At 47.9% G+C, this 14389-nt stretch overlaps 1 protein-coding gene across 1 annotated transcript in view; it reads right to left on the bottom strand.

Moving 5' to 3' along the window:
- The window catches only part of LOC138807879 (TNFAIP3-interacting protein 1-like), a 53285-nt gene extending 45675 nt beyond the window's left edge, over positions 1 to 7610 (bottom strand). Inside the window, exon 1 of the mRNA XM_069993662.1 lies at positions 7590 to 7610. The gene's annotated coding sequence lies outside the window, so the exon portion shown is untranslated. The remainder of the gene's footprint in view (positions 1 to 7589) is intronic.
- Between the last annotated feature and the right edge of the window lie 6779 nt (positions 7611 to 14389).

Here is a 14389-nt window from a genome sequence, read left to right as displayed (position 1 = left end):
AAACTCACCAGCCAGACTCCAGTTGTCACCATCCCAAGAGGAAACAGGAGATTTGGAACCTAGGACCCAATTCACACCACTGATGTCATGCTATAGCTTGGTGCCTTTTATCAGTCCCTAACTGGCTCTTATCCTCTGTGCTACCTGATTCACCCCCTCCTGGATGACAACCCCAGCCTTCTCTACCCCTCTCCCCATGAGCATTGAAATTTATTTAAAATTGAAGAGGCTCCAATAATTTGCATTATGTTTCCACATTAGTCCAGTTGTTTGTGTAAAAATAAAAAATATATATCTTGACCTAAGATAGATGCTGATGGCTCCCATGGTAATCCTAGCTACTCAGAAGGCTAAGATCTGAGGATCACAGTTCAAAGCCAGCCCAGGCAGAAAAGTCCATGAGACTCTTATCTCCAATAAACTAACAAAAAAGCTGGAAATGGAACTGTGGCTCAAGTAGTAGAGTGTTAGCCTTGAGCAAAAGAGCCCAGGGACCAGGCCCAGGCCACAAATTGAAACCTCAGTAATGGCACACAGAGAAAAAAAATCTGACATAAATGAATGATATAATTTGAGAGTAGGGATAGGAGAGGGGAAAAAATATTGTGGCTTTTTTTTGGGGGGTGGGGTTGCCCTAGACTGGGACTCAAACTTGGTACTGATAATTTTGCTCATTAGCTCATGCTCTACCACCTGAGCCATGCCTCCGATCCCAAAGTGTTGATTATAAGGGTTTTGTTGTTGTTTGAGAGAAGGGTAAAAATGAGAGAGAATGATGGAAGGAAGGGGTGGCTATTGAGCAAGGTACATTGTACTTACAACTGAACTTGTGGAACTGAAACCTCTTTATATAACTACTTAATGAAAAAAAGTCTGACCTTAGAGTATCATATCCCGTAAGTGCCAAATGCCTCCTGGAGAATGAGGACATTGACATGAAACCATTACCCAGCATCTCACTGCAAAAGTGTGATGCCGTGAGTTCAAGCCCTGGTACTGGCACAAAAGAGAGAGGAAGAAGAAATCACCACATTGTCAGGACAACACGGTGTTGTGGATAGAACACACAGGACTGGAAGCAAAGGCCCTGGGTTCTAGTCTTGATCGCTCACTGTGTGGCTTTGAGCAATCTTTTATTTATTTTTTGGTCAGCTGTGGGGCTTGAACTCTGGACCTGGGAGCTGTCCCTCAGCTCTTCAGCTCAAGGGAAATGCTCTACCACTTGAGCCACAGTGCCACTTCCAGTTTTCTGGTGGTTTATTGGAGATAAAGAGTTTCACAGACTGCTGCCTAGGTTGGCTTTGAACTTTCATCCTCAGATCTCAGCCTCCTGAGTAGCTAGGATTGCAGGAATGAGCCACCGGTGCCCCGCTGAGTAATCTGGCTGATAATTTACCACTTGAGCCATGTCTCCTTGCTTTTTTCTGGTTAATTGGAGATGAAGTCTCTCCTACTTTTCTGCCTGGGAAGAAAATCCTCAAGCCTCCAGATTACAGCCTCCTGGATAGCTAGGCTTACAGGCCTGAGCCTCCAGGACCTGAACTTTTGTTTTGTTGTTTTTGTTGGTCATGGGGCCTGAACTCTGGACCTGGGTGCTGTCCCTTAGCTCTTCAGCTCAAACTAGCATTGTACAACTTGAGCCACAGCACCACTTCTGGCTTTTTCTGCTTATGTGGTGATGAGGAAATGAACCCAGGGCCTCATACATGCAAGGCAAGCACTCTACCACTGAGCCACCTTCCCAACCCCAGTACCTGAACTTTTTTGTCGCCTGTGTGTCTACTCGGGTTACGATGCCTATTCTCCCACTTGCTACCTGGGCAACCTCTAAACCCCAAGTTTGTTTTTGTTTTTGTTTCTTTTCTGGAAAAATGGGGATGATTGTACCTTCCCTTTATGTGATCATTAAGACAATGAGGTAATGTGAATAAAGCCCAAGGCTCAGCACACAGTAGGCCTTTTAGACAGAACAGTGGAGTGTACATATGGGTTGTATGCACTGTTCAAACAAGCAATGTCATCTCACTGGATTTCAGTTTACCATCTACACCCCCCCCCCCAGAGAACCTTGGCCTGGGGACACAAAAGAGATGGGAGAGATTAGTTGGACAGCCAATGGCTCATATCTGTAATCTTAGCCATTCAGGAGGTTGAGATGTGAGGAACATGGTTCAAGGCTAGCTTGGGCAAGAAAGTCCCTGAGACTCTTATCTCCAATTAACCCCCCAAAAGCCAGAAGTGGAGCTGTGTGGCTCCAGTGGTTGAATGCTCAGTAACAGCACCTGGGCCCAGAGAGAGGGAGGTGACAGATCCCCTAGCTTTGTACTCTCTGCCACCCTTCAGCCTGGATGGGGATTTCCAAATCAGGAAGCTGGGCCTGACCCTTGATTGCTGAGTGACTCAGACAGATGACAACTCCTTGCTTTTCCAGAGTGACAACAAGTACCAGGGCAAAGCCCCACCTGAAGAGAGAGCCAAACAGCCCATGTTTGGCTATGTTTTTCTTTGTTTAAAGGTTGCAACTACCTGGTTTTTTCCAATCCTTCCTCTACTACCACCTCTACCAAAGTCAGACCAAGTACACTTCTGAAGGGGAAAAAAAAATGGCCAGGCACCAGTGGCTCATACCTGTAATCCTGGCAACTCAGAAGGCTAAGATCTGAGGATCGCAGCTCAAAGCCAGCCCAGGCAGGAAGGTCCATGAGACTCTTATCTCCAATAAACTACCAGAAAACCAGAAGTGGTGCTGTGGCTCAGGTAGTAGAGCACTAGCCTTGAGCTGAAGAGCTGAAGGACAGTGCCCAGGCCCAGAGTTCAAGCCCCATGTCTGACAAATAATAATAATAAGTAGCAAAAAAAAAAATCCGCCACTAACTAATTCAGCTTCACACCAAGTACCAGAAGTTGGGGGTGGCAGCCTGTGTTACAAAACATAGAAAGGGGGCTGGAAAGGTGGCTCAGTGGTAGAGCGCTTGCCTTGCATGCCTGAGGCCCTGGGTTCGATTCCTTAGCACCACATAAACAAATAGAAAAAAAAAGCCGGAAGTGGCGCTGTGGCTCAATTGGTAGAGCGCTAGCCTTGAGCTGAAGAGCTGAGGGACAGCGCCCAGGCCCAGAGTTCAGGCCCCAAAACCGGACCAAAAACAAAACAAAACAAAACAAAACATAGAAAGGTAATGCTGTGCTAGGCTTGTACCTTTGCATGGTTTATCTCCCAACAGCCAATGACCTGGATACCAGGAATCCCATTTCACAGATGAAATGGGTTTTGGTGTAACTCATGCTTGCTTCAGATTTACAATACAGCCAGGTTCTTAACTTGGTGCCACTCTTTTGTGTGGCATTGAAGGAGGGATGAGGGGGGCAGGTACTGGGGCTTGAACTCAGGACTTAGGCACTGTCCCTGAGCTCTTTCACCCAAGACTGATCTATCACTTTGAGCCACAGCACCACTTCTGGCTTTCTGGTGGTTCATTAGAGATAAGAGTCTCATAGTCTTTCTTACCCAGGCTGGCTTTGAACCTTGATTCTCAGATCTCAGCCTCCTGAGAAGCTAGGATTACAGGCTTGAGCCATTAGCAGCTGGCTCTCTTACCTCTCTTAAACATTATTCCTTGACATCTGGCCAGCGAGCAAGACACAAAAGCTGAGCATTGGAGCCTGAGAGCTGAGGATCATGGTTTGAAGCCAACCTGCACAGCAAAGCCCATGAGAGGCTGGGAATGTGGCTTAGTGGTAGAGTGCTTGACTAGCATGCATGAAGCCTGGGGTTCCATTCCTCAGTACCACATACACGGAAAAAGCCAGAAGTGGCACTGTGGCTCAAGTGGGAGAATACTAGCCTTGAACTAAAAGAAGCTCAGGGACACAGTGCCCAGGCCCTGAGTTCAAGCCTCAGGACTGGCAAGAAAAAAAAAAAAAAAGAAATATGAACAAGAGGAAAATAATGAAGCCTGCCTTAATTTTGTAGGGAATGGAGCCTGGGCTTTGTAGGAAGTCTTCCATGGATTTGGGAATCAATAGTGGGGTCTAGCCCCCAAATCTTCTGCTCTCCCTGCAGTAAGGTTCTGGCCCCACACCACTGATGGGAAGTCAACAAGCATGGTGCGAAAGACTCCATTAGGAGAATGAAAGAATTGGAGCTTTGGTGAGGGGTGAGTGGAGCTGGGGGTGTGGTCAGGGTTGTCACTAAGAAGCCTGGGAAAGAACAGTCCTGGATCCTTTCTGTCAATTCAGATTAGCTTCTAATCTTAATCTTCCCATCCTCAGATTAGCCAGGGGCAGTCTCCGGAATATTAAGAACTACAGTGGAGGGGCTGGGAAGGCGGCTCAGTGGTAGAGTGCTTGCCTTGCATGCATGAGGCCCTGGGTTCAATTCCTCAGCACCACATAAGCAGAAAAAACTGGAAATGGCGCTGTGGCTTATGTGGTGGAGTGCTAGCCTTGAGTTGAAGAGCTGAGGGACAGCGCCTATGCCCAAAGTTCAAGCCCAACAACCAACAAAAAAACAAACAAACAAAGACTACAGAGGATTCTAGGTCTTTCTTGGTGCTGGGTGTGTTAGTATCTGAAAAAGATCTGGGTGATAGTTAAATGAACTAATATGTCAAGCACATGGCATGGGCTGAAATGGCACCAAGTAATCATGCAAGAAGTAAATAAATGAGCCGGGCGCCGGTGGTTCACACCTGTAATCCTAGCTATTTAGGAGGCTGAGATCTTAGGATCATGGTTCAAAGCCAGCCCAGGCAGGAAAGTCTGTGAGACTCTTATCTCCAATAAACCACTCGAAAACCGGAAGTGGTGCTGTGGCTCAAGTGGTAGAGCACTCACCTTGAGCTGAAGAGCGCAGGGACAGCGCCCAAGCCCAGAGTTCAAGCCCCCAACAACCGACAAAAAAAAAAAAAAAGTAAATAAATGAGCAGAGTCTAGGTCCCTAGCTTCCTTTCCTCTGCCAGAGAAAGCATTTTAAAATTTTTCTGCACAATGGTGTGCTGTAGGATTGCACCTGTATCCTAGCTACTCAGGAGGCTGAGATCTGAGGATCACAGTTCAAAGCCAGCCTGGGCAGGAAAGTTTGTGAGACTCTTTATCTCTAATTAACCATCAAAAAGCTGGAAGTAGAGTGGTGACTCATGGTAGAGCACTATCCTTGAACCAAAAAACTAAGGAATATTAACTAGACCCTGAGTTCAAGTCCTAATGCCAACACACACACACACACACACACATACACACACACACACACACACACACACACACACACACACACACACACGCACACACGCACACCAGGCAACTGTGGCCCATGCCTGTAATGCTAGCTACTCAGGAGGTTGAGATCTGAGAATGAAGATTTGAAAGCAACCCCGGGCAGGAAAGCCTATGAGATTCTTCTCTGCAATTAATCACCAATAAAGCCAGAAGTGGAGCTGTGGCTCAAGTGGTAGAGATCTAGTGTAGAGCAAAAGAATCTAAGGGACAGTGCCTAGGCCCTGAGTTCAAGCCCCAGGAACCAGCACATACAAAAACAATTAAAATTCTTGGCTCACCTTCATGAGAGGATGGTAAGATAGTTCTTAAGCTAACATTGTATATGTATTCAACATCTTTCCTGAAGACAAGGAGGAGTTAAGGTATGGGCTCTGGAGGCAGACAAACCCGGACTAAGATCCCAAGCCGCCCATTTACAGCTCTCAACCCCAGTTCACAGGACGATGAGAATTGAATGTCATAGGGCTTGGCCTGAGCCGTTATGATCAGCAACCTCTGAGGGGCCAGAGATTGTTTCTCTGCCTTTTCCAAGGGGGAACCCCTTGAACCCACAGCTAGGGAGCAACTCACCTAGACTTCCCAGAAGTCTCTGAGGAGCTAGACCTATATATAAGGCTTTGCTGCCGTTTTATTTTTCTTTCTTATTTTAATTTATTTTGGTGCTGATCCTGGGGCTTGAATTCAGGGCCTGATCTTATTTTTTTCCCCCCTTTCAACACTAGCACTCTACCACTGAAACCACAGCTCCACCTCTGGCTTTTTTTTTTTTTCCGATGGGGAGGGGGCAGTTAATTGGGGATACGAGTCTCATGGACTTTCCTTCCTGGGTTGGCTTCAAACTGGGATCCTCAGATCTCAGCCTCCTGAGTAGCTAGCAGGCCTCTGCTGCTTGTTTGTTTGTTTGTTTTAAACCCAGGCTCTTTCCTGTTTCTCTTTCTCCTTCTCAACTCTTTCTTCCCTGCAGTGTCCCTAGCCTGCATGTTACTTTTTTTTTTTTAGGGTACCACAGAAGGAGAAAAACTGGCACAAAGTGACACTGTGGGAAATTCCCAGCCTTGTCACATACGTGACATGGCAGGGCCCTCCCCGAGGCCCTCAGGAGTCCCGAGTCTTCCCTCCTCCTGCTTCTCTCCCTTTGGCCTGACTATCTCCAGGTCAGGGTGTCACACTAGATGTTGGCAGGAAGGGCCTTATCATCCTCCTGGAGTGGAAAGAGGTTGGCCCACTTCAGGGAGGCAGACCCACACAAGCAAATGAGGCATTTCCCAATTCTGGGAAGCCCTAGCAGGCCCCCAAGTGCATTCCCCTTCTCATCCTACCCTGCCCCTGTGTCTTCCCACAAGCTGTGCCCTTTTAGGCCCTTCTGCATTCTCTTTCTATCCCTCCGCAGCCCCTGAAGTCATCCGAGGATGTGGCTTCTCTTAGCCAGGGACTTCCCTGGGCTCCCTGGCCTGTGACCAGTTTGGGGAAAATCTGGACTGTTTGTGATCAAAGACAAGGCCGCACGCATGCCCACTGTGTGCCAGCTGTTGGCCCGTTCCCAGGGCCCTGAGCTCTCTGTGAAAGATTCAACCAGAGGAAAGCCAGTGGCCCACGCAGCAAATAAGACCAGGAGAGAGTGGGAGGTTCGTCTTCTCCACTGTCAAGGAAGGGCCTGGCCTTTCTACGCTTCCCAGGCAGCCTGGGCTCCCACCTGGTCTCTTGCTGTCTGATTTTTTACTTCCAAACCCTGTTACCCTGGATGCCTCATCTCCCCAAAAAACATACATAGACACACATGCGTGTGTGCATGCACGCACACACACACATTCTCATATTAAAAAAACATGTACACTCACTCAGACCTATGGAGTAAGACAAATAAAATAGATCTTTCTTTTCTTTCCCGTGTGTGTGTGTGTATGTGTGTGTGTGTGTGTGTGTGTGTGTGTGTGTGTGTGTGTGTGTCTAGGGACATCTGGAAGAAAGGGCAGCCGAGAGGGACAGGGCAAGAAGAGAAGGGTAGAGGAAGGGGATTATAAAGATGGGAACATGAAGCCAAGCAAGGAGCAGAGAGATCCAGAGCCCAGATCTGGGCGGGGGGGGGGGGGGAAGTGGAGGACTGGGGGTGGTGGTTGGGGAGTGGGAAGCCCAGCAAACTGGGCTGAGGAGGAACGGACCCCAGTGGGCAGGAAAGAGAAGATACAGACAGCTCCTGGCACAGAGCTGGCAGGGAGTCTGGTGGTTTGGGGGCCCGGTGGGGGGGGCACCCTTGTACGGTAAGTAACTTTCTCATGCCCTGTGGTCCACCTGCTCCCAGCCTGAGTCTCTCTTACCTGGGGAAGGGCAGGGAAGTCCAAAGGCCAGTACAGTAGGGGCTGCCGTACGTCCCGGAGAAAGACTGCTGGGCTTTCTGTGTGCTCTGCAGGAAGGAGGGCTGGGCTGGGCTGACTTTTAGGCAGGAGGGGAATTCCCCAAGATGGAGGAGCATAGACACCAGACAACTCTTCAGGCCCAGCTGAGGCCCTAGCCTCTCCCTCGGGCAGAGCACAGGGTCCTTTCTTTATATATATATGTGTATATATATATATATATATATATATATATATATATATATATATATATATATGTGTGTGTGTGTGTGTGTGTGTGTGTGTGTGTATATATATATATATGTGTGTGTGTGTGTATATATATATTATTTTTTGTCAGCCTCCACCTGTCACTTCCCAGACCAGCTGTGGCTTGCCAGGAATTCCAGGGAGGGGGAGGGGAGTCCCCTGGAGAAGCACCACCGGATGCCTGGTGAGGTTTTGAGTGGACTGGGGGAAATGGACACAGAGGCCACCTGTCCTGTCCTTCTGGGTTCTCCTGAGGCTCTCCACTTCCTCCTCTGCCTAAGGTGGGGGGATTCCAGCATTCACAGGCTTGAGGAAATTGCCAGAGGTCCAGCCCACATCTTCCTGCCTTGCTCCCATCCATCCATTTCCACTGAATTCCTCCTTCTCTGCGGAGTCTCTGCAGAGAAGGCAAAACCCATGCCTTCCCTTCCTGCATGGCTGGGTTGCTTTCAGATAACAAGTGGTGCCCAGAGGACCCCTCCCCCGCCCAATCCAGGGGGCTCACCCCACTCATCTTGACTCCTTGCTGCAAAATAGGGACCATGAGCCCTGTTGTGCCTGACTTTTGCTATGGAGCTTAAAGACAAGTGTTTGGCTGGGGGCCTGTGATTCCCCCCTGTAATCCTAGCTAGCTACCCAGGAGACTGGGAGCTGAGGATCATGGGTCAAAGCCTGCCCAGGCAGGAAAGTTTGTGGGACTCTTATCTCCAATTAACCAGCAAAAGCTGGAAGTGAAGCTGTGGCTCAAATGGTAGAGCACTATTATTTTGTTTTTTGTTGTTGTTGTTTTGCCAGTCCTGGGGCTTGAACTCAGGCCCTAAGTGCTGTCCTTGAGCTCCTTTTGTTCAAGGCTAGCACTCTACCACTTGAACAACAGTGCCACCTTAGCTTTTTCTGTTTATATGGTTCCAGGGAATCGAACCCAGGGCTTCATGCATGCTAGGCATGTACTATACCACTAAGCCACATTCCCAGCCCAATATAGCTAGGCTTGAGTGAGAAAGCTAAGGGACAGAGTCTAGGCCCTTAGTTCAGGCTCCAATATGAGAGAGACAGGGGGGTGGGGAGAGGGAGAGAATGTAAGGACTAAGAGAAACTTAAGGTCTCTTTTTTTCTTTCTTTGTTCAGAGATCCAGTCTTGAACTTGGTACCTGATGTGATCACGGATTGATCAGCGCTCTACCAACTGAAGCATGCCTCCAGTCCTCAAACCTAATGTCTCTGTTCCCTGTCCTATGCACAGATGCTGGGAAGAGGAGAGAAGGGTTGTTGTATGAGCTGGCTTCTCTTGAATTTCCTTGGATACAAACATCTTCATCTTACAGCAAGTGAGGATACAGGAATGCACAAGTCTGGGCTGGGGGTGTGCTCGGTGGACAAATCAGATCTACTTTCTTCTCAAAGCTCACAGGAGCTGGGCACTGATGGCTCATACCTCAATCTTGTTAATCAGGAGGCTGAGATCTGAGGATCCAGTACTTGAAGCCAGCCTGAGGCAGAAAAGCCTGAGACTTATCTCTAGTTAACTAGTAAAAAGCCAGAAGTGGAACTATGGCTCAAGTGGCAGAGCTCCAGACTTGAGCAAAAAAGCTAAGCAAAAGTGAGATGCCCAAAGTTCAAGTTCATTCCTGGCAGGAAAAAAAAAACCCCAAATACCAAAACCCCCATAAACAGGAAGACTGGGGCTGGGAAGGTGGCTCAGTGGTAGAGTGCTTGCCTTGCATGCATGAGGTCCTGGGTTCAATTTCTCAGCACCACATAAGCAGAAAAAGCCAGAAGTGACACTGTGGCTCAAGTGGCAGAGTGCTAGCCTTGAGCTGAAGAGCTGAGGGACAGTACCGAGGCCCAGAGTTCAGGCCCCACGACTGGCAAAAAAAACACCAAAAAAAACAAAAAAAACCAGGAAGACTGTTCTATCCAGTAGAAGTAGCCACATTTGACCAATTTACTTAACTATAAAGTAATTAAAGCTGGGCGCCAGTGGCTCATGTCTATAATCCTAGCTACTCAGTAGGCTGAGATTTAATCTCAGAAGCCGGACTAGGAAGAAAAGTCCATGAGACTTTTTTTTTGTTGGTCGTGGGGCTTGAACTCTGGGCTTGGGTGCTGTCCCTGCGCTCTTCAACTCAAGGAGAGTGCTCTACCGCTTGAGCCACAGTGCCACTTCCAGTTTTCTGGTGGTTTATTGGAGATAAGAGTCTCACAGACTTTCCTGCCAGGGATGGCTTTGAACCTTGATCCTCAGATCTCAGCCTCCTGAGTAGCTAGGATTACAGGTGTGAGCCATAGCGCCTGGCTTCCATGAGACTTTTACATTTTAGCTAGAAGTGGAACTGTGGCACAAGTGGTAGATGATTTTAAATATGTATATATATATATACACACACATAATACATATTATATAATATATATATATAATAAAGGTAGCAATTCAGTTCTTCAGTAATACCAGGAACATCTATCTATCTATCTATCTATCTATCTATCTATCTATCTATCTATCTATCTATCTATCTATCTATCATCTATCTATTTATCTATTATTTAATATTGTGCCTGTCCTGGGGTTTGCACTCAGGGCCTGGGCACTATCCCTGAGCTTTTTTTTTTTCCTTCAAGGCTAGAACTCAGGGGCTGGGAAGGTGGCTCAGTGGTAGAGCGCTTGCCTTGCATGCATGAGGCCCTGGGTTCAATTCCTCAGCATCACATAAGCAGGAAAAAAAAGCCAGAGGTGGCGCTATGGCTCAAGTGGTAGAGCACTAGCCTTGAGCTGAAGAGCTGAGGGACAGCGCCCAGGCCCAGAGTTCAAGGTCCTACAACAGGACCTGCCCCCCCCCCCCCCCAAAAAAAAGGCTTGAACTCTACCACTTGAGCCACAGCGCCACTTCTGGTTTTCTGGTGGTTTATTGGAGATAAGAGTCTCACAGACTTTCCTGCCCAGGTTGGCTTTGAACCGAGATCCTCAGATCTCAGCTTCCTGAGTAGCTAGGATTACAGGCGTGAGCCACTGGCGCCCGGATGACTTTTTTTTTTTTTTTTTTGTCAGTGGTGGGGCTTGAACTCTGGGCCTGCACGCTGTCCCTGAGTTCTTCAGCACAAGACCAGCGCTCTTATCACTTTGAGCCACAGCGCCACTTCCGATTTTCTGAGTGGTTTATTGGAGATAAGAGTCTCACGGACTTTCCTACTCGGGCTGGCTTTGAACCGAGATTCTCAGATCTCAGCCTCCTGAGTAGCTAGGATTACAGGCGTGAGCCACTGGCACTCGATGAAAAAGTGACTTATTAACCTGAAACCTAGAAGTAGTCAAACAAGATCATATGGAAGGGGATGACATCCAAGAGAACAGAATATACACCTAGAAGAGAGAATTGATTCAGGGAACTGAAAATGGCCTTCAGCATGGGGTTTGAAACAAAGGAGAAGGAAGAATCGGCAGTGAATTTGGAGAAATGGCCAAAGCCAGGTCTCCTTAGGATCTCATGCAAGCCCTGGATGGGAAATGGGTAAGGGGGAGGCAGGTAGAAGTAGAGAGCTCACTGAATTGGATCCTCAGTTCTTCTGTGCCCTTACAGGGGATGGATGCTAGAAGGATCTAGAACAATGCATCATCTTACAGATGAGGAAGTGAAGCCTAGATCGGAAATGAGTTCTCAATGAGTAAGGCAAAAATTCCTGACTCCTGCTCCAATGTTTTTTCTCTTCACAGTTCTGATTAATGTTCTTATTTTTTTTTCTCTCTGTGTGTGTGTGTGTGTGTGTGTGTGTGTGTGTGTGTGTGTGTGTGTGTGTGTGTGTGTGTGTGTGCGCGCATGCGTGTGCGTGCGTGCGTGCACACGCACCAGTACTGGGGCTTGAACTCAGGAATCAAGCACTGTCCCTTAAGTTTTTCATTCAAGGCTGGGGCTTGATCACTTGAGCCACAGCGCCACTTTCAGCTTTTGGCTAGGTCACAGGAGCTAAGAATCACATCGGTTTTCCTTCCCATGCTGGTTTTAAACCAGATCTCAGATCTCAGATCTCCTGAGTAGCTAGGATTATAGGCAAGAGCCACCTATACCCAGTTTCTAGGACCATTCTTTGGATACTAATTATCACTCTCTCCCTTCTCCCTCCCTCCCCTAGGCTCTTGCCCTTGGTGCTCTGGGAACAGCACTGGACTCGTGGAAGCCATTCGATGATTATTCTGGGAACTATGAGTTATGACTTCATGGGGTTCTTCGTTCACGGATTCTGTTGAAAGCTCACCGATAACAGAAACTCATCATCATATTAGAACCAAATCTAGGGGTCAGCACATTTCTGGGGCTCCTCCACACACTTAAGGAACCAGGTTCTCTCGGGTGGGGCTGGGTGCAGAGCCCTAGATGAAGTATTTAAAAGAAATTCCAGAGTCACCCTGGAATTTACTCAGCAGACGCTGAGTTAGGCCTTCCAACTCCCAAGAGAGAGTTGACTGCTCGAATTAGCCATGGAAAAGCAGTGGGAGGTAGTGGGCGTGCTTTTTCTTGTCTGAGCATAAAAATCATTAGAAAAGTCTCATGTCAGGACTGGGAAAGGTGGCTTAGTGGTAGAGTGCTTGCCTACCATGCATGAAGCCCTGGTTCCATTCCTCAGTACCACATACACAGAAAAAGCCAGAAGTGGTGCTGTGGCTCAAGTGGTAGAATGCTAGCCTTGAGCACAGAGAGGCTCAGGGACAGTGCCCAGCCCTGAGTTTCAAGCTCCAGGACTGGCAAAAGAAAAGGTCTCATGTCAGCTAAAAAAAAAATCTATGTGTGTGTGTGTGTGTGTGTGTGTGTGTGTGCACGCACATGCTGGTCTTGGGGTTTGAACTCAAGGCCTGGGTACTGTCCCCGAGTATTTTCTCAAGGCTAACCTTCTACCACTTGAGCCATAGCTCCACTTCTGGATTTTTATTTTTACTTATTTATTTTTTGGTCAGTCATGGGGCTTGAACTCTGGGCCTGGTCACTGTCCCTCAGCTCTTCAGCTCAAGGCTAGCACTCTACCACTTGAGCCACAACACCACAGATCCTCAGATCTCAGCCTCCTGAGTAGCTAGGATTACAGGCATGAGCCACCAGTGCCTGGCACTTCTGGCTTTTTGTTGGTTAATTGGCAATGAGCCTCATGACTGTCCTACCCAGGCTGGCTTTGAATCTCAAGTCTCAGATCTCAGCTTCCTGAGTAGCTAGGATTTCAGGCATGAGCCACTGGTACCCTGCTAGAAGCTACCCTTTTAGTAATGGGTTCTCATATAAGTGACCTCACACTTGTTCTTGTGTGTGTGTGTGTGTGTGTGTGTGTGTGCGCGTGTGTGCACCCGTGACCAAACTGGGGTTTGAACTCAGGACCTGGGCACTATCCTTGAGCTTCTTTTGCTCAAGGTTAGTGCTCCACCACTTGAGCCACAACTTTTCTTCTGGCTTTTTGGTAAGGCAGTGGAGATAAAAATCTCACAGGCTCTCATGCTCAGACTAACTTCAAAATGTGATTCTCAGATCTTAGCCTCCTGAGTAACTGGACTTACAGATGTGAGCCACTAGTGCTGTTCTTTTTTGTTTGTTTGTTTGTTCGGTCGTGGCCTGAACTCAAGGCCCAGGCGCTGTCCCTCAACTCTTCAGCTCAAGGGTAGTGCTCTACCACTTGAGCCACAGCGCCACTTCCAGCTTTTTCTGCTTATGTGGTGCCGAGGAATTGAACCCAGGGCCTCATGCATGCAAGGCAAGCGCTCTACCACTGAGCCACCTACCCAGCCCTGGTGCTGTTCTTTTTGGACCAGCAAAGTTGCCCACTCAGAACTAGGTCAGAGTCTGTGATAACAACAATCTTAGAGGAGCTCATCCTTTCCCTTCCCCCTCTGGTCCTGGATTTGAACTCAGGACCTGGATGATGTCCCGGAGCTTCTTTTGCTCAAGGCTAGCACTCTACCACTTGAGCCACAGCACCACGTCCAGCTTTTTCTCTGTATGTTTTACTGAGAAGCTGAACCCAAGGCTTCATGCATGCTAGGCAAGCACTCTACCACTAAACCATATTCTCAGCCCCATCCTTTTCTTTTTTCTGGATCACAGGGCAGTTTGCATGGCGTTATAAGAGGAAAAATGAAGCTGGGTGCCAGTGGCTCACACTTGTAATCCTAGCTACTCAGGAGATTGAGATCTGAGGATCACAGTTCAAAGCAAGCTCAGGCAGGAAAGTCCATGAGACTCTTATCTCCAATAAACCACTCAGAAAACCGGAAGTGGCACTGTGGCTCAAGTGGTAGAGCGCTAGCCTTGAGCTGAAGAGCTGAGGGACAGCGCCCAGGGCCAGAGTTCAAGCCCCACGACCCACATAAAAAAATAAAAAGGAAAAAGGAAAACTCAAGAGTTATGAAGCAGACACAAAAGGTACATGTCATGTTGTTGGCATGGGAAAAATGGGGTTCAGCAATGGGTTTTGTAAAACTGTGATTTCTAAGGAAACAGATACAGGGTGAATGTTGCAAGATATATAAATATTTTTTTTTC

Source organism: Dipodomys merriami, unplaced genomic scaffold (genome assembly GCF_024711535.1).
Source record: "Dipodomys merriami isolate MVZ:Mamm:240054 unplaced genomic scaffold, mDipMer1.0.p SCAF_44, whole genome shotgun sequence".
Classification (NCBI taxonomy): Eukaryota; Metazoa; Chordata; class Mammalia; order Rodentia; family Heteromyidae; genus Dipodomys; species Dipodomys merriami.
Note: the sequence above shows the minus strand (reverse complement) of the source record. Positions and strands in the feature narration are given on the sequence as shown.